Source organism: Apium graveolens, chromosome 6 (assembly GCF_009905375.1).
Source record: "Apium graveolens cultivar Ventura chromosome 6, ASM990537v1, whole genome shotgun sequence".
Classification (NCBI taxonomy): domain Eukaryota; kingdom Viridiplantae; phylum Streptophyta; class Magnoliopsida; order Apiales; family Apiaceae; genus Apium; species Apium graveolens.
The window spans coordinates 294,386,042-294,411,135 of NC_133652.1; the positions used below are offsets into that span (position 1 = coordinate 294,386,042).

At 30.9% G+C, this 25,094-nt stretch overlaps 1 long non-coding RNA gene across 1 annotated transcript; it reads right to left on the minus strand.

The window, feature by feature from the left end:
• Positions 1-9,708: 9,708 nt before the first annotated feature.
• LOC141668605 (uncharacterized) lies at positions 9,709-14,148 on the minus strand. Its single transcript, XR_012553109.1, has 6 exons — positions 13,840-14,148; positions 13,469-13,614; positions 11,079-11,190; positions 10,677-10,745; positions 10,140-10,232; positions 9,709-10,016 (listed from the first exon to the last, which is right to left on the minus strand). It is a non-coding gene; the product is annotated as an uncharacterized LOC141668605 (long non-coding RNA).
• Positions 14,149-25,094: the final 10,946 nt, after the last annotated feature.

Here is a 25,094-nt window from a genome sequence, read left to right on the forward strand (position 1 = left end):
GAGATATTGTTGAATTTGAAAGTGTCGCAGATCTCAATAAATCTCTAATATCCATATTAGGATCTTATATGGGATAACCCCCAAACTGGACCGAGTTCTGTACCATCTGAATTGTGCTAGCCTAGATTTCAAAAGTGTTATCCGCGATGGCTGGTCTGATAATATCATTAATTTTCGGCTGAGAGTAGTCCATCAAAGCCTTTGTATTCGCCTCCAGTTCACCCATTGCAACAAGAGTTTCTTCTTTAAATATCTCCTCTTCTACAAGAACATATTCCTCTACTAAAACTTCTTCCTCCACTTTTTCCAGTGTTCTCTTTCGAGATCGAGAACGCATTTGTATAAACTCTCTTTAGAGTATCAAAAAAAGCAACAAGAAAACACGTAAGTAAAATATCCGAGTCAGTGAACTTTAACGACCACTGATGTCAATCACAAAAACTAAAAATTAACACCAAGTCCCCGACAGCTGTGCCAAAAACTTATTTGGGCAAAAACACGCGCTAATATTCACCCAAGTATACACGTTGGGAAGTAATATAGAGACTGATTTAGGTTAATTTCAATTAATGCACTTATGCAACAATGGTATGGCTATTATTCAATGCTAAGATGATAACAAGTTGAGATTGTTTATAACTGCGATTAACTAAGAGATTATACTAACTAATATTAACTAAGAGAATTAAGGATGATTTACTTATATAACATAAACATGGAATTCTAACTTCATTACTACTTCATTCAATAGCCTTTTGTTCTTAAGCTTAGCATGAAATGGTGATGACAACTATTCAGATAACACGAAACTAGAAAACACCAACTCTCATTGTGCGAATATCCTACTACCAGACATCCACAAAAGAGATAAAAGCTGAATAGACACCAATTATATTGAGACCCTATATGTCCATAGAATTTGACAAGATAACGTTTTAATGCACAAGTTATCTATCGTGATTATATAAGGAATGTAAGATGGTTAAAATTACCTACGAATCATGCATTACCAATACATGAATCTATACTAGCATGGCAAGTTGTAAACCCCTATATTCACTTTCGCTTCAATAGGGATTAGCACACTATCTTACAAGTTCGCGATGCTCATAAGACGAATAGGCACAACCAATACAAGGATATCATACAATCACCATACACTAAGGTAGCGAAACATATTAACTATTGAAATTCATAAGTAAATCCGCTAGAACCCCACGATAACGATTAGCCCATTAACAAACTCATTATCGTTGTGGGTTCCGATGAAAGCATATTATAATAAACTAAGTCTTTATTAAACTGAATAATAAATAAAGTACGTTAAACAAAAATAATAGGTTCAACAAACAAGAAAACTAGGATCCAAGATTACAACTTAAAACAAAAAATCACAAGAATAAACTAGATCCTCTTCGCTTTGGTTGTATTTGTGCTCCTAGCAAATATCACAAGCAAACATCCCTAGCATCTTCCTAACACCAATTTAGCACTAAAGCAATGCTAAATCTCCTTGATCCCTTATTTATGTCTGAAATGCAAAACACTACAAAAATAAATCAAATACATAAAATACTTGAGTAGAAAACACCAATTCAAGCCTTTATAGGACGTTCTAAATGGACATAAATGGCACTTAACATCATGCATAGATGATCACTATAACTTAGCAAATGTTAACATTCACATATCAAGTAGAATATGCAAAAGATTATGACCTTATTCCTATAAAATACCCCATAGTATAAATAAATTCCACTATGATCAGAGAATTAGGTTAATGTATAGCCCAATTATAAAAAAAAATATGCAGACCCGTTCCTTCCAAATCCAATTAAATTTCAAATTTCCTCTAAAAATTTATCCATTTTTAAGTTATAAATGTATGGGTAATAAACCTACTACCCCCTGAGTTCTTTAATATAATCCAAACTTATAGTGAAGAATTAGGTTCAAGCATGAAGTAGCACTCCAATATGTATATACACATACAAATTATATAATTGACCTAAACCATGTAGAGTATACAAAGGAGCAGATAATTAAATCAATTATTAATATATTAGCATTGTGAAGCCACATCATATACTATGAGCATATTAAACCCCCATGGTCATGCAAGTTGTTCAACCGATCGAACATATAAGCATATAACAATCTCAAACAATAAAATCAATTATCCGACTTACTACATAAAATCAAACTCATACAATATAAGAGGGAATATAAAATAAGATAACTGTAATATATTTAGGTGATACATGAACTAGAATCTGTACCTCAAACCTTGCCCATTTATGCCATAAATATCACAGAAGAGCTTCTATGCCTTGACCTTTCATGTAGCATTGGACCTTCCTTCCATAACGCCAATGAACCTTCAGAGGGTAAGCTCGAACCTTATTGTTGAAATACCTTCGAGTCTTGGGGTTATAAGCAACAAACTTTAGCTACCAATTGGCTTGAACTTTTAAATATGGATTAAATCCTTCAAGTCATTGTTGTATGACCTTATCTCCATCCTGTGTGTACAAGGCATACTTATTCCTCCTCGTACTGGTATAAACCTTCATGGTCACCGTTTCTGATACATGTATGTACCTGAACTATGCCGAGATCAAAAGATTCACATGAACCTGCCTCTTGCGACTCCTCCACCTGATAAATCTTCATTTCCATGTCCAAATGGTTCATAGGCATGCACCTCTTCTTCCTCATATTCGTCACTTGAACCTCCGCTTGAATTGTGAGCTAAACTCTACTGAAGAATAGAATCTCATCCATCCTCTTATGTAGTAAGTGCCTTATCTAATTATATTTCTTTTGTAAGAACTTTTATAGTCCATAAACTTGTAGAAGTTGAACCTTCCTGATGTCCTTCGATGAACATGCTTTCATGTCATCCGGACCTATACCCGGTTCATACACATGGACCCTTACTTTAACCATTTATTTAGTTTCATGGATGCACATATTTTTTGTAGTCATCTTTCTAGTTCTTTGAATCCGTATGATGATTTAATATCCTTCAAATTTCCCTTGTTTGTCTGGGATACAGTCAAAAGTTTGTATTACAAGCATCTTTCACAACGCGCTGTCAGCCTTAATCCCATGTGTCATGTATAAATATTTTAACTAGATTTATGTTAATGCATGATATAGAAAAATATAAATGATCCATAGGAAAATAATAAAAAAAAACTGGGCTTTGGTTATTGATAGAGAATTCCAGCATTATATGATAATCTTTTTTGCTTCTTTATAAGCTAATGAGGTTCCTCTGCTCCTTTTCTGCTCTTACAACTCTTTTGATAGTCTCATCTGCTATCGTAATTCCAGCACATATGTTTCTTCTCTAGTTAAATTACCTGAAAAACGTGCGAGGAAAATTACAAAAGAAAACTAAAATATATGTATAACGCCGAAGAATAAAACTTAGTAGGACCCCATGTGTTTCACAACAGCTTCCTTTACGTGGTCACCTGGTTTTTCTTTATTTTTGCACTTGGCATTATAACTTTTATTCACTACAAAAAAACGGGTAAATACGACCGTCCAAAAACGGGTCGTATTTAGTTAAAAACGACAGTTTCTAGTCATATTTAACTAAATACAGCCAATTTTTGGATCGGTCGTATTCGGTCGACTCATATTTAGTAACCGGTCGAATTTAGTATATGGAGCTGCTAAATTCGATCGCTTAAATTTCAACGAAAGCGGTCGAATTTGTTTTTCACCTGAAATTTAAAAATCCATCCCAACAAATTGAATTTTTGAAAATATTTAAAATATCTGCCTAAAATGTAAATTCGATTGGATATGATTAAAAATATTTTCCTAAATTCCACTGAATGCGGTCAAATTTACGAGCACCAGATTAAAAAAAAATCCGTTGCGAAAATCAAAAATTAACATGTCCAAAAACTGCTAAAAAGCTACTAAATTAACATGGAAAACATATTTTTCGACGATCTATTCCATCATGCTTTTAGAAAATTAAACCAAACAATGTAGCACTTATCCGGCGGCAGAAATCCGGCCAACAGAAAACTCGAATCATAGCCTAATAAGACTTCACAAGAAAGCAATAAAATTTATGAAACTTTTACACCAGATTGATTTTTCAAATTTATGTGGTAGTAAAACTAATGGCAATAGAACAAAAGAGATCAGTGTGGCTGGTATTGTGATTCTTGCGGAACACAATGGCGTGAAATGAAAGCAAAGAATTCAACCAGATTTCGGGGCTTTTATTGAATGATTTGAGTTTTTTCCTTATGCTTAACCCCCTCCTGCTACTAGATTGTCACTTTATGGGCTCACTTTTGTCATTCATGATGTGTTCTAACTTCTCTGGAGTGTTTACGTGTGTGTATTTGCTTTGATTTAATTATAAAATGCAAACGATCAAAACTTGAACAAATTCTGTTTATGCTAGAGAGAGAGGTTTACTTGAAAAAATACAGGGGAGTGGGGTTGCTGGGGGCATGTGAGAGAAAGTGGGGGTTGTAAGCAATAGAAGTTGCCAAGGGTTAAAAACTACTCGTATAATTATTTTTGATTATATATTATTTCAACCGTTGGATCACTAGTGTAGAGGTTGAATAAGGTACGATAGATCTAAATCACGCACATCGTTGATGTGTCACTAAATTCATTTGTCGTTGGTTGTATTTAGGAGTGTCAATTTATATATTTAACTGAAATTTAAATTTTTTAATAATTTGTATATTAACCTAAATTCTTTTTTTTTAAAACATTTACCCTTTCTCCTAATATCAACTTACTATAATATATTTTCCTAAAAATTACAATTACCTTATTAAATATATTTTCATCATTTATAATATACTACAAAATTTCTACAACATTTTCCATTAAAAAAATTGATATATGTATAAAGATCTTGACTGTATAAATATCAAACCAAATACATTTATTTTTTTCTAAATTTTTTATCATATCATTAAACTATATATATCTTGACATCAGTAAGGTTGGATCATTCATAAATATTTTTTAAAAAACCGAAATATGAGTATGAGACTAAAGTCTAGTGAGAAGTACTGGTCAAACTACTGGTTGACTATAAAAATAGAAAACCAAATACATTTATTTTTTTATAAAATTTTTATCATATCGCTAAAATATATAGATTTTGAAATCCGTACAGTTGGATCATTCATAAATATTTTAAAAAATTCAAAATATTAATATGAGACTAAACACTAGTAGAAAATACTAGTAAACCAAATATATTTTATTTCCTAAAAATTTTAATATCTATTTCGCGAACAACTCTAATTAAATCTTTGTGCACTTTTTTTGATCCAACGGTTGTAGTACAAAGTTACCCGTTTACTCAATTATTTTTTAAAAAAATAAAAATCTAAAAATAATAAATATAAATGAATGTAGTAATATTAGATATAAACAACTGATTTCTACTAAAATTATAATTTTCCGAAAGGCGGAAAATTTCCCCACACTTTTACGACTAATTTTTTAAAAGTGGGGCAAATTTCCTGCCATTTCAAAATATCATATTCGACCGAAATCGGTTAAATTCAACTGTACACAGTCAAATGTAACATTGCCCCCATTTTTTTGGTAAGGCGAAATTAGACCGAATGCGGTTAAATTTAGGAGTACTGCTAAATTCAACCGCATACGGTCGCATTTGTTGCTAAATTCGACCGCGTAAATACGATCGTAAATAAATATGACCGTATGTGGTTGAATTTAGCCGCGCCCCTTAAATTCAACCGAAAGTGGTTGAATTTGACCCCGGTTGTATTTGTGTCGTTGTATTTAGCCTAATTTCTTGTAGTGATTCATATGACTTGAAATATTTTTTTTCTTTTAAAAATATTAAATATAAATATGTACAATATAAATAATACAAATAACCGATGTATTAGATATACTAAGACATCGGTTAGTAATCAATGTGAAAAACAAGAAACGATGTCAATTGTGCCTATACAACAACGCTTTCATAAATTGAAATGATGTATCTCTTCTATATATAACAAGAGAAAATGGGGATAATATTCATGAGATTAAAAAGTCTCATCTTTACATTCACAAGCACATCACCTTACCAGTACACCACACTGTTACTTAAGTTTTTTTATGATACACATAATATGTGAGTGTCGTAAATAGCGACAATTTATTTAACTTTAAACATGATTACTAAAATATTTGTAGAGTTAGTTTTGACAATTGAATTTGAGATATAATGTTAAGCATAATACATAAACGGATCATTCCCTTATTTATTAAACAATTTTTAATTTGAAAAGTATGTCTCATACATTTTTAATATATATTTTTTAATAAAAAACAAATTGTACATATAATTAATTTTTTTATATGTTGAAAAGTAATACACTTATATAAATAATATGTATGTCTAGTACATATTTAGATAAGTTATAATTAGCGTATTTCGATTTATTTCGAATTCAAAATTAGAATTTGACCCATTTTTCAAAAAATACTCGAAAATTTGACTAAATGATTTGCCCCTAAATACCAGGTCACTACCTAGGTTTAATTAAAATTACGAGTTCGACTAGAAAATCTTACCAACAAAGAAAATTTTTGTGATATCATATGTTGGTAAAAATTAATATCGTTGAGATCTTTATAGAATCAAGTCAATTGATAATATGTATCAAAATTACTAGCTTCAAAATCAGAATTTTACCCATTTTGAAAAAATACTCGAAATTCGACTACATTACCTAGGAGAAAATACATCATCACTATCTAGGTTTAATAAATTTAAATTACGAGCCCAATAAGGATAAATTTAATAATAACTTATATTAATAAAAAATAATATTTTTGAGGTTTTTATAGGAACAAGTCAATTGATATTATGTATCAAAATTACTAACTGGCTGGTTTTACATTATTACATCTCAAACAACTACAAAGTAAAATTAATAATTTTTATTAACATGTTATTTGAAAAAAGGTAAGACATTTAATGCTTCCTCATAAAAAAATAGTTTATTTATTGCATTATTTAACTAAAGAAATTTTTATATTCAAATATATTTGTGAGACAAATCCTAAATTTTATATTATTCAATTTGATATGGTTATTATAAGTAATCATATACATAATGTCCCTATTTTTTGTGGAGTTCTGTAATCCAAAATCCTAACTTTATATTACAATTCAATCTAATGGTTCAAGTTTTATATTTCTAATAATTTAAAAATTAAAATAATAAATTACATGATATAAACGTGTGTTATGTTCTTATATCATTAATGTTCAGCAAGTTGAATATTTACGTGTTCTACAACGTGAATACGTATGTTCTTCAAACTTTTCATGTTCTATAAAATCACATATTATGTAATGTTCAACTTGTCAAATATATGAGATTTCAAAGATATTTATTAAAATATTGATATTTGTAAAACATGATTCACATTATAATACGTTTTATAAAAAAATTTATACTATTTTTACTTGTAGAACATATATCTACTCCCATACTCAACTAAAAACAAGGACTCAATAGAACATAACTCATATATATATATATATAAACTTGAAAAATTATAGAATTCAATATTTTGAAAAAAAATATATTTAAAATTAGCAATAAAAAATTTACAAAAAAATATTTAGTGTTGGAAAATATTTTACAGCTATTTTGAATTATTTGAAAAAAGGTCAAAATTATAATCTGTTGTACTATTTGATTTAATCCAAGTTATTCTATTTAAATAAAAAAAATAATATTAGTCGATATTTTGAAAGGATTTACAAGTTCAACTAATATTTAAAAAAATTCATCAACTTGAAAATATTTAATTTTAGAAAAATAATATACAATGTTATCAAGTTAATATAAAAAGAAATAATGGAATCATAAATGAAAGAAACTTTAAAATGAGTTGAATGATGATATTAGTACAAATTTATTTTCAGATTATTGAAAAAAAAAACTTCTAAATATGAGTAGTTAGTCTTTAGGATATATGAATTATTTTTATGTCACATCCATGACTGATTCTCTGTTGAGTAAAAATTGATATTATTTGATTGTCACTGCTACTACCACTACGATATATAAATAATTGTAATTTATTTATTAAATAATTATAATTTTTGAATAATCAAAAATACATGTTATTTAAGTAATTTAATGAATAACAATTACATGTATACATGACCAAGATATCTAGCATATAAATAAACCAGACCAACATAATTTACTCGAAAATATAATAAATAATAATTTACATACATATGTGACTTTATCTTTACCAATATTAAAAGATTCAATTTTAATGGTGTATTTCAGAATTATTGATATATATACTAGAAGAAAATAACAAAAGTCTTTTATGTTCTGAAAATAATAATGATCAACTAAATTTAAGTTTTTTTTAATGTGTTAAAAACTAAATAGATTATGTCAATTTTAATTAATGAATTGACAATTATCTGACATCTTATAAAATTAACATTGTATAATAGAGAGGATTAAAAGCTAGAGATCAACTTTAGTTAATAAATTAAAACGTTAGCAATGATATTAAATCAATATAAACGTTGAATTAAAAAAATAACATTTTTCTTAAAAAATAAACTTATATTAGTTGTAGTGTAAATTTACTTTGTTGAATATTACGATTGCAGGTATTGACCACTTTAATTATGCATTATTAATCCTTTTAAATTAAGCAAATAATTATAAATTAGTAATGACTTTAGTAATAAAATATATCATTACTTCGGGTTTATTTGACCAAAACTCAAAAAATTTACCAGACTCTCGAATATACATATATGTTAATTTTTAGTTTATTTTTATAAATATATTGACAACATTTGATAGATTAACGTCAATATTTTCCATTTAGAGGTACAGTGACTAACCTGCTTGATTTAGTAAAAATAAATTACACACACAAAAAAAATTGTATTATGAATAATGAGATATATTAAAAAAGATATGAATTACATGAAAATCATATACATTGATAAATATTGTATTTTATATGTTTTAGACGTTATACAATATTTATCAATAAAAAAACGATGAAATTTTTTACTAATATAATCATTAACTGATGTTGTGGTTACATATTTACCTATTTTATATATAATACATATATATATATACATTAAAATACCAAAAATTAAAACAAGTAAAATGAATCGCATCTAAATAACCACAACTTTTATTATTATTATTATCAAACTAATACAAAGAATTCCAATATACATCATTGACAAAATCAAAAACGTAATTGTCAAATCTAAACATTATCAAGTCAAAATGAAATTTTCCTACTAGTCTTCTATGTTGAAGCAGATCACCGCCTTTTACTAGATCATATGGAGACTATTCCACAACAACCCATTACAGCAGATCATATTCCACAACAGTATATGCAAACAGTTCTATGTTGAAGCATATCATTGTCAGCCTGTTACTACAAATACCAAGAGCCTCTGTTTCATGCACAATTGACGACTCTGTTTCATGCACAATTGACGACTCTTTTACTAAAAATCATCAAATCAAAATATATATGGAAAGATCAGTGCAAACATCCAAACAAAATTACAACTCTGTTAGGTAGAGCAAATTCTACCAGGATTGTGCATAAAAAAGAAGAAAGATAATGTGCCTTGAATTTATTTATGTTGCCTATCTTTACAATCAGTGTCATACGCTTTCCCAAAATAATATACAAGACAAGTTAAAAAATAAATATAACAGTTCAATTCACATTCTAAAAAGCTAAAGAACCTGGTTTCTTGTGGGCTGGAATTGTAAGAGCCTGCATTTTCTGGAATTAGACTTGACAAATAAGTTTCACTGCATCTAATGGCTCAGCTTGCACAAAATGTATTTTTGTATAACAAACTCGAAATATGACTAGACATTGATGAATGATAATACCGGAATGTCATTATCAATAGTTTTTGGGATCCCTGCAATTGCAACTTTCAGACCACGCCGTCTACCCTCCTGCAATGAGATTACACTATCAGAGAAAAAGATCACATTATTTTACATGTAAGATTCTAGAAAGATATCATATCATCTACGAGGCCAAAGGAAAGTATCAAGTAACTTGTGTACCACATTTACTTTATCATTTGAAGAGCTAAATTTTAACTCCTCCACGTCTTGGCAAATAACCGGATCTAGCCGCAGCTCGGTCCGCATGGGACTGATCTAATACTGCAATAAAAAATAAAATTTAATCAACATCATATGTTCATCAATTGTTTGTAGTTTGTACATGACATCTTCTTCACGAATCACTAGGACAAATATATGAAAAGTACTCAGGAGAAACAAAATGTTTAGCATGAAACTTCTGTATTGGTATAACAGAGATCATATCTGCTACTTCCTGTGCTAGTTAATTGATTCTCCGGACATATAATCAACAAAATAAATTTCATCACGATCATGAAACAATTCAAAAAATTCCAAATCTGTCCCAGTAGATATTGCTAACTAACTCTTAACATCAGCAGGCCTTAAAGTATACTAATTTGATCTTAATTGAATACCACATGTAGCAAAATCAAACAAACAGAACAATTTTCAGTCCAAAATTTATGATTAAATGACAAAAACAGTGAATAAAATTAGTAAAATAAGAAACACAGGCCTTACCAGCTGAACAGAAAGGAAGTCTGTATAGCATGTATCACACACATCACCTCCATTAATTTATCTGAATCACTATATACAATCAATTCATCAATATTCAGCATTAAGTTAGTTAAAAAACAATTAATAAATCCTCGAGAACCTAATTAAATACTAATAACAAATACATAAATAAAGGTCTTTGATACGTTAATAATAACCGTAATTTTAAAAAGCGCTGAACAATTGTTTTCACTATTACATTTTCTCGAGCTAAAAATGTTGTCCACCGGGCACTGTATATAAATAAAATAAAGAGAGAGATGAAGCGAACATGAAGAAAGCACAGGTGGAGAGGGTGAGAGAGAACGTGATGTGAGTGATCTAGTTCACTATTTTATCTTTGTGAAATTTGAACAGTAATACCTAAAGTACTTAAAAGAAATTGTCAGATTCGACTGGAGAATGGACTTTGAGATTGGACTCAGCACTGAATGGCCTTCGATTAAATGGTCTTATCAGCAACTACTCCTCCAAGCTGCAAGTAAAAATATAAACATTAGAGCAGAAAGTAGATGCACAAGTGACATCTTGAACTCACTGATATCTATCGAAAGTTGATCAATACATAAAAATAAGGAAATGATGAGAGCATTTGTACATACGTACTAAATATCCCATTACATCCCTATAAATCGAAAGTAGGTGTAATTAGTTTATGAAAGTACTTCCAGAAGGTATAAACATTAGTAGTTGCTGCAAGACTTCAGGAAAAATACCTCATAGACTTCACATTTTTTGTAAGCTTCACTGTAAAGGAAACCTTTTACATGCTCAAAGGAATTTCTATGTTCTGATCAATCAATCCTCCTGATTCATCTTCAGCATATGTAATAAGACTAAACCCTGGTTTGTAATTCCATTGTAAACCAACCAAGTAGTTTTTATTTGGCCTAAGGGCATATACTTTTGCCCTTTACAAAAACAAAGGATAACAATTAAGAGTCTACACAGAGCAAAAACTGGAAGCAAAAAATAGTAGGTGTTGAGAATCATTAATCGCAATGATCGCAATATTTCCCCTCCTCCCTGTCCCACTAAATTGAAAACTCGTGGACCAGAAGGTACATCTTTTCTGTGCTTAATTATCATGAGCCTAAGATAAGATGATCTAGAATAGAAGAAAACCTAGTTCTAGAAACATAAAGAAGTTTCTTATGAACCACGTACTCGGTGATTGATTAACGAATTACCAACCAGAGAAATGAAAAGAGAACTCTATTTTCCTTGCGCAACTTATTTCCTTCTCAGACTAATTTATGAAACTTTGAATATTAATAACTTAATAAATTTCTCAAAGTTATTACTAATTAGTTCTAAGTAGCATAATAGCCTGCGGGCTGTTTTCTGGAATATCGGAATTCCCCTTATAAAGTTTTAGAATTTTGTGAGGATGATGAGCATTCTCAAATTTTATTATATTGAAAATTTTAAAATTTTGGGAGAATGTGAAATTGAAATTTGAATAACTCCGACCACATTTGAAGCAAAAATAATCCTGTTCGCTCGAATTGGATTCTTGTAATTGAGATAGATAGTGATTGTTAGATTTTTTATGTGAATTTTTCATTTTTTAAGAAAAAATGGTCAAATTTTAATTTTTTTAAAATCGAGGAGATTACGATGTTAAGTTCAAAATAACCCTAAATATGTTGGTCTAAATCAAAAATTGAATAAATTTATAAATTATGTGTACATCTAACATTATTTCATTTATCCCATAATTCTTGGCTTATTTGTTTTTTTGTTGTCAATTTGGTCAAATTACCAAAAATATAGCATTTTATTTTCTTAAAATTATATTATGTATACATTCTAACAATATAATTTTTATTAAATAAAAACACATTATAAACTTTATTTGTTTATTTTTTTATTAGTGTGAACTTGATTGTTTTACATTGTTAATTAATTTTAATATATAATGTCATATAATTTAACAAGACGATTACTTGGAAACATATTACATTATTTACCAAATACACCTTATATCTTAATTTATTTATATTATTCGTATAATGCTTATCTTTATATGTTAGATATTTATCAATATTATTTTCTAAATTATAACTTTAATTATTTAGAATTATATAGCTAACTGAATAAATATATATGAACGAAAAAACATGACTAAAAAGTTAATTTCATGAATTGCAATAGGAATCTGAAATTTTACTCTTTAACGACACACACATATTAAGTGTTTGATTAAAAACATAAAATACATAGTGACATAGTGGTATTATAGTGTTAAAACTAATGTGTAGATTATGGTTCCATTCTCGACAATAATTTTTTTTAATATTATAGATACCGGGGCAAATCCGTTATTTCACTTAGAATAAAAATTCTCACTTTTTATAGCCATGTTGGGCTATTATATATAGAAGAGATGTGTTAAAACTTATTATCACAAAGGTGTCCAAAGTAGTTGTAATGCAGAATGCAATATTTGGAGACAGAGAATCAACTAAAAACACATAAAAAAGAGACAGGTATTAAGCCCCAAACCTCTTCCCATGGTTCCTTTTAGGCAATAAAAAAGGATGGAATGATTTTTTTTACCACCATGATCAAGCAATAATCAATACAAAAGAAAGTAAGCCAGAACAATAAGCCCTGTTTTTAACATTTTATTCGATGTCAATTCATATACTAAATTATATAGAGAGATAACCATTAACTTTTCCTAAAGTACCAAAACTTGGATTCGTGAAGTTGAAAACTTGTAAATTTTGCCATATGAAGAGACATACCTTATGCTCAATATGTCAACAATCTTCATCGTATCATGCCCCCCACGAGATGTCCCAAGGACTGTCCCACCACGCTTGTGGATGTCATTTACAATTTTTGGTGACAAGGGAATGGTATTTCTTGAATAGAAACCCGTATATCCTCCCTGCACGGCATAATCATAGACGATCAGAAAGCAATACAATTTTGTTGAGTGCATTGACACCTAAAATAACACCACATCAAATTTCAAAATCCCAAATACAAAAATAACAAAAAACACACATCAACAAAACAATCAAGAACCAAAATCAAGCAACCCATTTCACAAAAACAAAGAATTAAAAATCGAAAATTGAATTTTGAAAAAAATAATTATAACAACACTTACTAATTACAGCAGATTCGAGCTAGGGTTCAACCTCCTTTGCACAAATCGACCAATGTTCAACCTCATTTGCACAAATCGACCAAAACTTGCAGCTAATCGGCCATTTTAGTTGAAAGTTAGGGTTCGATTACTTGAAATGTAGGGTTCAAATTAGGGGTTTCAAACCTATAGCTCTAATTAAGGTTCTATAAGTTAGACTTTCAATGTCGAAGGCTGAGAGTGAGTGAGTGAGAGAGAATTGGGAAAGAGAAAGAGATGAAGGAGAGAGGCTGGTGAGAGAGAAGAAAGAACAGTGAAATGTTTCTAAGGGGGCCGAGACATTTTTTTAGGAAAGAGGGGGGAAAATGTTTTTGTTAAGGGGTTGTGATCCGCGTATTTTTTTAAAAAGGAGTTAAACATTAGTTTTGATTTTAACTGATGTAAAAAATGGTCTTCAACATCGTTTTCGAACAAACTGATGCTAAAAACATTTTTAACATCGATCCTTAATGACAGCGATATCTATGAGGTAATGTCTATTGTTTTTTCTTGTAGTGATAGTACAAATACGTTCCCTTTTCCTCGAGTCTGCGCATTTTTGAACAATAAAAGGGGACGCCCTTCACCCGGACCTCGTTATATTCCAACCATATTTTGTATGGATATCCTCATGACAACTTCGTTTTCGCATCCTTATATCCCAAAGCTCCTGAATCTTTTTTATTCTCGTCGTGGTTGTGCACCTTAATGACCTTCTCCTAGAACTTGCATTTAACGCCAAGAATCGCTCAACACAAAATCTGATATAGAAACAGTCACAAATACCACCATATATCTCTCACATATATGAGTCCTTATAAACTCTAAAATGCCAAGCGGCTGCCAAAGATAAGTAACCCTAATAATCCAGCTTTATGATCACGTTTGTGGGAAACAACCGCCAAGAACATCTTTGTGAAGCAACTCTAGAAATCCATAAATAACCACATAGATTTTTCTCTCTCATCTGTAATCTCAGCAGTGTTCTTCTCCGTTTACACCATGAGTACAAGTTGTAAGGATCTTGTTATTATGGGATCTTGATTCGTCCTAAACGTGTAACCTTAGTAACCACCATATTCATGTGTAGACCTTCTGGAACAGAGCCGCCATAAATGCCTTCATCAAGAAATCTTAATATGACTATGAATAAACACCTATAACAATCATTTTTCCTCCACAAACGAACAATTCAAATCCCCTCCTTCTAGCGCCAAATATTCTTGGAGGATTTTGATAACAACACGATTATCGGAGATTTGTTGGATCTTGTAAGATGGCGTGTTTGGTGGTTGGGTTTTCCATGATTATTGGTGGCTGAATCCAAGTGTTTGTGGGTTGTCACTAACCCATATTAGTATATCCCTCTTGAACTGCCTAACTGTCCTCTTATAAAGTAATCAAGTCATTTACGTAGTTTCTAGATCTGGGACTCCGTTTTTGATAAGCCAAACCAGTTCCCACAAATAATCCAACTGCTTCCAAGTGAGCTTCTAGTGTCCTAACTACGCTGGACACTAAATGCCCAAGTTAATCCATAATTCCATATAAATATCCATTAAACCGAGTAAATATCCTTTAATTGTAAGTGTTTATCATGTTTTTAGTGATAGACCCCAATTAGGAAACCATTCCATGAAGATAAAAGTTGTTCTTTTTAATTGTAGGAGGTACAGTCCAAATTGAACACTCATTCTTCCAGCAGAAGTACGTGGATGCACCTGTATAAGTTCCTTTTTATCCAGTCCAACCTTTTTGGTGCTTCCAGCACCTCGTATATCCATTAAAGACTGATATTGATGCATGGTCAACACTTTTTATAACCATGCCTGCCTACTCAAAACCAAATAAAGTTCTTGGCTAGCTTCTGCTTCCTAAGGTACTTTGCACCATAGTATAACCACCTCTCAAACCAATCATTTCTGGGTCAAACTTGCACAAACCCACATCTTAATCCATTACAACTGAGACCAATCTCTTTATGGGCCTTAAATCGAGCCCACACAAGATTTTGGGCACAACAATACATGCAGATCTGTTCCTTCCAAATCCAATTAAATCCATTTTCAAGTTATAAATATATGGGGTATACACATACTACCCCCCCCCCCCCTTGAGTTCTTTAATATAATCCAAACTTATAGTGAAGAACTAGGTTCAAGCATGCAGTTGCACTTCAATATGTATATACACATACAAACTATATAATTGACCTAAACTATGTAGAGTATACCAAATAACAGATAATTAAATCAATTGTAAACATATTAACATTGTGAATCCACATCATTACTATGAGAATATTAAACTTTCATAGTCATGCAAGTTGTTCAACTAATCGAACATATAAGCATGTAATAATCTCAAACCATAAAATCAATTATCCAACCTACTTCCTATATAATATCAAACTCACGTAGTACAAGAGGGAATATAAAATAAGACAACTTTAATATATTCATATGATATATGAACTAGAATATGTACATCAAACCTTGCCCATTTATGCCACAAATATGGAAAAAGAGCTTCCATGCCTTGACCTTTCACGTAGCATTGGACCTTCCTTCAGAGGGTGAGCTTGAACCTTATTGTTGAAGTACCTTCGAGTCTTGGGCTTATATGCAACAAGTTTTAGCCATGAATTGGCTTGAAGTTTTAACTATGGAGTAAATCCTTGAAGTCATTGTGGTATGACCTTATCTCCGTCCTTTGTGGATAAGGCATTCCTATTCCTCCTCGTACTTGTATAAACCTCCAGGGTCACCATTTCTGATACGTATATGTACCTGAACTATGCTGAGATCCAAAGATTCACAAGAACCTGCCTCTTGCTGCTCTTAATTTTATACATCTTCATTTTCATATCTAAATGGTTCATATGCATACACCTCTTCTTTCTCAGATTCGTCACTTGAACCTTCGCTTGAATTGTGAGCAGAACTCTGTTGAGGACTAGAATCTCATCCATCCTCTTATGTAGTAAGTGCCTTTTCCAATTATTTTTCTTTTGTAAGAACTTTTATAGTCTATAAACGTTTAAAAATTGAACCTTTTTGACGTCCTTCGGTGAACATGCTTTTATGTCATCTGGACCTATACCCGGTTCATACATATGGACTTTTACTTTAATCATTTATTTAGCTTCATGGATGCACATATTTCTAGTAGTCATCTATCTAGTTCTTTGAATCCGTATAATAATTTACTATCCTTCAAATTTTTCTTATTTGTATGGGAAATAGTGAAAAGTTTGTATTACAAGCACCTTCCGCAACGCGTTGTCAACCATAGTCTCATGTGTCATGTATAAATATTCTAACTAGATTTATGTAAATGCATGGTATAGAAAAATATATATGATACGTAGGAAAATATTAAAACTAAAAACTTAGCTCTAGTTATCGACAGAAAATTCAGGCATTATAGGATAATCTTTTTTCTTTCTTTATAAACTAATAAGGTTCATCTACACCTTTTCTGCTCTTATAACTCTTTTGATAGTCTCCTCTGATGTCATAATTCTAGCACATATGTTTCTTCTCCCCTTAAATTACCTGACAAATGTGCGAGAAAAATTGCAAAAGAAAACTAAAATATATGTATAACGCCGAAGAGTAAAACTTAGCTTTGTATGGTATAGAGCTTTTAGCTTGCTTAGTAGGACCTCCCTGTGTTTCACAATAGCTTCCTTTACGTGGTCACCTCCTTTTTATTTATTTTTGCACTTGGCATGATAACATTTTATTTATATGACTTGAAACATTTTTTTCCTTTAAAAATATTAAATTTAAATATGTACAATATAAAAAATACATATATATATTTTCAAAATGTGTAAAATATGTATATTAATAATACATATTTTTTAAAAAATATTTATCTTGCACAAAATTGTCCAAAATATTAATAAGATATTATTAAAATATGCATTTGCAAGAAAAATATAATATACGCATTACAAAATTGTAAAAATCAATACAATAAAGAAAACTACTTACCCAGTACAAATGATTTCCCTTTTTTAACAACAAAATGGGACGTCCATCACCCGCACCTCGTTATATTTCAACCATATTTTCTATTTATATCCTCATGACAGTTTCATTTTCGCATCCTTATATCCCATAGCTCCTGAAGCTTTTTAATTCTCCTTGTGGTTGTGCACCTTAATGACCTTCTCCTAACTTACATCCAACACCAAGAATCGCTCAATAGAAGACCTGATGCAAAAACAGTCACAAATACCATCATATATCTCTCACATATATGAGTCCTTGGACACGCTAGAATGTCAACCTGCTTCCAAAGACAAGTAACCCTAATAATCCTGCTTTGTGCTCACGTTTGTGAGAAACATCCACCAAGAACATATTTGTCAAGAAACTCTAAAAATCCACAAATAACCACATAGATTTTTCTCTCTCGTCTGTAATCTAAGCAGTGTTCTTCTCCGTATACACTTTGGGTACAAGTTGTAAGGATCTTGTTATCATGGGATCCTGATGCGTCCTCAACGTGTACCCTTAGTAACCACCATATTCATGTGTATAGTCCTTCTAGAACAAACAAACAAATAATCCAAATCCCCTCCTTCTTGCGTCATATTTTATTGGAGGATTTTGATAACACAATTATCGGAGATTTATTGGATTTTGTAAGATGGTGGGTTTGGTGGGTGGGTTTTCCATGATTATTGGTGGCTAAATCCAAGAGTTTTTAGATTATCTCTAGTCTATCATAGCATATCCCTCTTGAATAGCCTAAGTATCATCTTATAAAGGAATCAAGTCATTTACTGTAACACCCTAACCTGAGTTACTTAACAAAAGAAAATATACTACAATAACATTTCTATTTCAACATATAAGCTTCAGCATTTTTTTTAACTCCAACAAAACCACATTACCAACATATAAAGTCTACTTTTATTCTTTAATACAAACCATACTTAAAAACGTACTATAAAACGTGTCATTACTAGGTGACATATAGTAAACCATATAGATAGGCCATTTACATGTCAAAGTAGCCATATGTACATCATCCACCCAAGGTTCTTCTTCAGCTTAGTCCCAATTCTACTTATTTTTATCTTTACCCTTGCCTGCAATACAAGAAAACTATGAGCTACTTCGCTCAGTAAGTAAAGTAACTAAAGATAAATAACACACAAAAGTAACTCATCATGTATAAGTGCATTTCATCTTATCTTTATTATTTATGAATTACGAGATATTTAATTAGTTCACCATGTTCAATATATTTGCCTGCAGGGCTTTCTCATAACATAATATCCCATGGGAAACCTCCTCTGGCGCCATTACCAACAGAGTGGCTCGTCGTATACCTTATTCCATGGTTGTCCCATCGAGCTCAAAACCTAAGGCGGCCTTGCTCTGCGATATCCGATCACATAGATCATAAATCACATAGATCATAATCACATGGAGGAGGCAAGATCAATTCATATTTGATAATCGAACCTGGCCTACACATAATGGACTACCCTTACTAGCCTACAAAAGACTTGGTAAAAACTCATCTTCTCGTAACAGTGACACAATTCAATATATATTCATATTCCCAATTGATCATATGCACAATTTCATATATATAGCAACATATGTTATCAAAATTTCACGATAAATATACGCATCAAATCTCGTAACTACAACCATTTCAATCATCACAAAGTAACAACAAAATTGACAATAACCAAGGATAGATTCAAATAAGTAATCTTGTGTTGCGGTTAAGTACTTTACTTACCTCAAGTCTAGCTTAAACAACAAGATACTTTCGATCAAGGTCTTTTAGAATCACCTAATATCATACATATTTTCCTTTGTCATAAATCATTCTCTATTCCACCTATATAATTTATAACTTTGGTTAAGTTAATTAAACTATGATTCAACCTTTAAATAACTACTTATAATATTATAATTACTATCTAAGAAGTTAATAAAATATTAAAATATTATTCAATAAAACAAGTAGAAAATACACAACTTAAAAGAAGTGAGATAAGTAGTTACCTCAAAGTTGAGCTTAACTTTGATTCCTACTTCTCTACTAGGGGATGACTTCCCTCACTTATATAGATGAGAGTTTGTCCCTACTCACGTACTAATTCGATGTGGGACATTTGAGTTGATTGAAATAAAAAAAAGTGGACTTGTGACATTTACTCCAACAGTTTGTTGTCTCCGGCGCCTATATCATTTGTGCAACTAAATTTTAAATGTATGCTTAGTGGTACTATATAAATAGCAGCCTACTATTTATATCCAACTCGATGTGGGACTCTAGTATGATTTTGAAAACTTCCAACACTTAGGGTGGAACTACACCACCCTCAACATTTCAATAGTTTGCTTTCTAATTCATTTGTTCACATTCACAAACTAACATTTTATAGACACAAAATTATACTCTTTTAATCACTTTGTAGGATCTTGGGAAAAATATTTCTAATAAAGAAAATCCAAGTCATCTTTTAATTTTAGTTGTGTGGACCAAGCAAGATGCTCAAAGTCCTAAACAACACTTACTTTCTATTCAACTATTTGAAAACTATCATGTTTTAGTAGGCTCTTTAAGCCTTGAACTTCCACACCTTTTTGATATGGGAGGAAAACTTGATTCTTCCAAACATTTTCATGATATGTATAGGAGTTATAGCTCCTTTCATCTTATTTGGTATCAATGTGGGATACTAATCCTCCTATAGCACTCAAAATTATTCAACTTATTATACACAACACTTCACTTGTTTATTGTGCTTGGTAAGAGTGGCATCTAATTGTAACTAGTCTCTTTTAACTAAGTTTAGTAAAAAAAAATCAGCTTGCTTAAAGAAAATGGACGAATAAAGCAAAGGCTTTAAGTTCATATAAACTTGAACTCATGACATAAAATGAGTTTAAATAATGGGTTGAGAGTCACACATTTCCTCTTCTTCTCGATGGGGGTAGTAGAGAAGAAAAGTTTTAAACTAGAAACTTATTTATTAAGTCCTTTATGTTAAAAAATTCAGCACATCCTTCTACTTATATAGATATAGGGCTACCATCTTTACCATTTTATCTCGATGTGGGACAAAAGCCAATACATTAAAAGTTAAACTAGCACTTGTAAGTACATACCACAAGTTTGTGCCTTCATTTATAGTTTAAGGATACTTCTTTGCTCACATTCTCACCAATGTGGGAAGTGAGCCAAGTACCTATCACACAATTTAGACCCAATACACTCCATACATATTTAGAGCAAGAACAGTTTCCCCTCTTATTTCGAATCAACGTGGGACAATAATCTAAATAACAATACACATTAATACCCTAATATTAATTGGAAAACAAAAATAATAAAAACATATCTCACATGATGAATAAATTTAATTCACACATATCTCAACGACTATTATAATAATACAAAATAAATATCTCATATTTTATTATATTGTCAAACCTGGATATTATATTTACGTAGTTCTTAGATCCATGACTCCCTTCTTGATAAGCCAAACCAGTTCCCACAAATAATCCAGCTGCTTCCAAGTGAGCTTCTCGTGTCCTAACTCGGTTGGACACTAAAAGCCCATGTTAATCCATAATTCAATGTAAAAATCCATTAAACCGTGTAATTATCCTTCAATTGTAAGTGTTCATCATGTTTTTAGTGATAGAAACCGATTAGGAAACCAATCCATGAAGATATTAGTTGTTCTCCTTAATTGTAGGAGGTACAATCCAAGTTGAACACTCATTCTACAAGCAAAAGTACGCTGATGCTCCTACCTCTGTTTCTTTTTATCGAGTCCAGCCTTTTTGGTGCTTCCAACACCTCGCATGTCCATTAAAGACTGCTGCTGATGCATGGTCAACACTTGTTATAATCATGCGTGCCTACTGAAAACCAAATGAACTTCTTGCCTAGCTTCTACTTCCTAAGGTACTCAGCACCATAGTATAAGCACCTCTAAAACCAATCATTCTTTGGTCAAACTTGTACCAAACCACATCTTAATCCATTCCAACTGAGTCCAATCTCTTTATGGGCCTTAAATCGAGCTCACGCGAGATTTCGGGCACAACAATGTTACAGAAAATGATAATAAGTTAAATAAGTCATAAGAAATAGAACGAGAATTACGTGAAGTTGTTGTAATATTCCATAATTTTAAGAATTAAATTAATAATATAAGAGTAAAGTTCTTTGGAGTCCACCTTTTAATTGGAGTCCTCGGAGTCCATCTATGTTCTACAAATAAAATATCTTTTAAAACCTGTTATCTTGCAAAACATATTTAACGAATATCATTACTTCATGAAAATCATGCAAAACGCATATATTTACAAGTACAATATGTATGTTCTGCAACATGAACATTTATGTTTTGTAAACTAAGCGTGTTTTGTATAATTATATATTTTGTAACGTTCTACTTGTAAAATGTATGCAATCTGCAAGATTTTCAATAAAATTGTGATATTTGTAGAATATCATTCGAAAAATAATACGTTTTGCAACAATTTAAGCTCTATTTTACTTGTAGAACATATATGGACTCCAAGGACTCTAATGAAATAGAGGACTCCATAGAAACTAACCCTAATCATAAAAAAGTATTAAACTTAGACATGGACTAGGAGTTAAAATTTGAATTAGACTAATATGCATCAAATTCGGATCAGATTCTAATATGGATAACTTGTAGGGTAAAAAATATGGTTTTGTATTGTTATAAATATGCCATATTCACCATCCTGTTTTTAATTGACAAAATTCGTAGGGCTTCTAAATAGAAAAATCAGCAGTCTTATAAAATTCATAGAAAATTTATCATAAGTCAGAATTCATTGATTCTGGAATTTTCAGAAGGTCTTTTTATTTTTTACAACTTTGATATTTCGTGTTTTCCAAGAAAACGCCATTTAGAGGGTCAAAATTGAGTAATTTCAGATCTGGTCAGATTTACAAGTAAGTTTTTGATCAATCTTGCTAGTGTTTTCAAAATTGTATGTTGTGCGTTTATACCTGATACCAAAACTTGGCCTAAGGATGATATTTTTAAAAAATTTATTTGTAATAGTATATGTATAGTTGCTTTATTGTATATGTGTGGTGTATAGATGATAATTTTGAATCTCTAATTTATATCATGATTTGTGAAAATATCGAATAAGAAATAAGAATCGTAGTCACCGTATTGTAGTGATAATTTTCAAAACATTTAGAATCGTTATCATCATGTTGTAGTGATCGTGGCATGGATTACAGATTTCGAATTATTATTGTTATGTGATTGTATGTATTGTATGCATCGAATAAGAATAAGAATATATCTTGAAATAACTTATTTCATTTATCATATCGTATAGATTATCGTTATTTGTTATATGTTACTTATCATGCTAGTTGGATCGACTATTTTCTTACTAGGCTGTATAGCTAATTACACTACAAGAAAAACTTGGTAGGAAATGGTAGAGCATTTCCTACCAACCCGTAAACTGGTAGGAATTGCTCTAGGTGGGGCCCAGATTGTGTACACGCAAGCACCAAAACCTACCAATATTGGTGGGAAATTCAAAACCTACCAATATTGGTAGGTTTTGACCAAAATTTGATACCGAAATGGTCCCATCAACCACGTCATCAGCCCTCACTTATTTTATTGTTTAAAATTTTTTATGAAAAAAGAAATAATACCTTAAATCTGAACCATTTCCTACCAAGTTTGGTGGGAAAGTGTTTCCTACCAAGATTGGTAGGTTTTGGTAGAATCTTATTATGAAAATAACCCCACCGACCACATCAGCAGGCCACATATTATTAAGAATATAAAACATTTTTCTGAAGTATAAAAAATATTAATAATTCAGGTCATTTCCTACCAATATTGGTAGGAAAAGGACATCTGGCCGTGAAAAGCATTTCCTACCATATTTGGTAGGAAAAGGCCTAGAATTAATAATATTTTAAAAATGGACCCACCAACTTTTTAGTTTTGTTTTGGGTGGTGTTAATAGAATGAAGATAAGATGAAAATTTAGAAAGAAGAAGAGAAAGATAAGAAAGAAGAAGAAGAAGGAGAAAAGGGAGAAGTTTTTTTTCTTCAAGAATCACTTTCATTGTAAAGGTATAATTTGATCTCATTGTTCTTTATTTCAATATTGTAAGTTTTTTTTTGTTCTATGTTAGTTAGGATGATATTGTGTATGATTTGAATGTATAATTTGTATATGCTTTATAATTGAAGAGAAAAAATGTGAAGTTAAATTGAAATGGTGTTTGTTAATATTGTAGATGGTGAGAAAGATGTTATAATTTGTATGTTAATAATTTATATATGTTTGAAATGTTAACAATTCCAAAAAGTGAAGTTAAATTGAAATGTAGTTTTGTTGATATTGTAGATGTCAAATGTAAACCGTGGTTGGATGTCACGTCGTATGAAAAGTGATCGCATTACGTTAACGGATGAGTATAAAAATGGTGTGGAAGAATTTTTAGATTCGGCAAAAAGGTTTGGGTTGACAAAAGATAAGACGTTGTGTCCTTGTAAGAATTATGGGAATGGTCATTGGGAAAATTTAGATACCATAAAGTTTCACTTGTATGCTTCCGGATTTTTTGAATCATATACCGTGTGGACTTTGCATGGTGAGAAAGAGCCAACAACGGAGTCTCGACGGACATGTCATCGTAAACGACGTGCACCACCAATTGTGGAACCACCAGTGGATATGTTTGGGTTGTTACGAGATAGTTCCGGGCAAGATTTTTATAGCTTCAATGATATGAGGGGTAGTAATAGTAGTAGTATGAATGATGCCGAAGAATCTCCAAATTTTGATGCTTCTCAATTTTACACCGATGCCAATGAGTCGGGAGCTCCTATTTACCCCGGTAATAAAAATTATACAAAACTCTCTTTCACTACGAGATTGTTACATTTCAAAGACGTATCTCGTTGTAGTGAGAAATCATTTAATTTACTACTTGATATTATTGGGGAAGTGTTGCCACGAGATCATAAGCTACCGGTTTCTTATTATGCAATGAAGAAAATGGTGAAAAAATTGAAGTTGGGATATGAAAAAATTGATGTATGTACAAATAATTGTATGTTATTTTATAATAACGACGAAAAAAAGTTGTTTCTGACATTTGCAAAGAGGATCGTTACAAAGATATCATGGGAAAAAATGGAAGAAAAATACCAA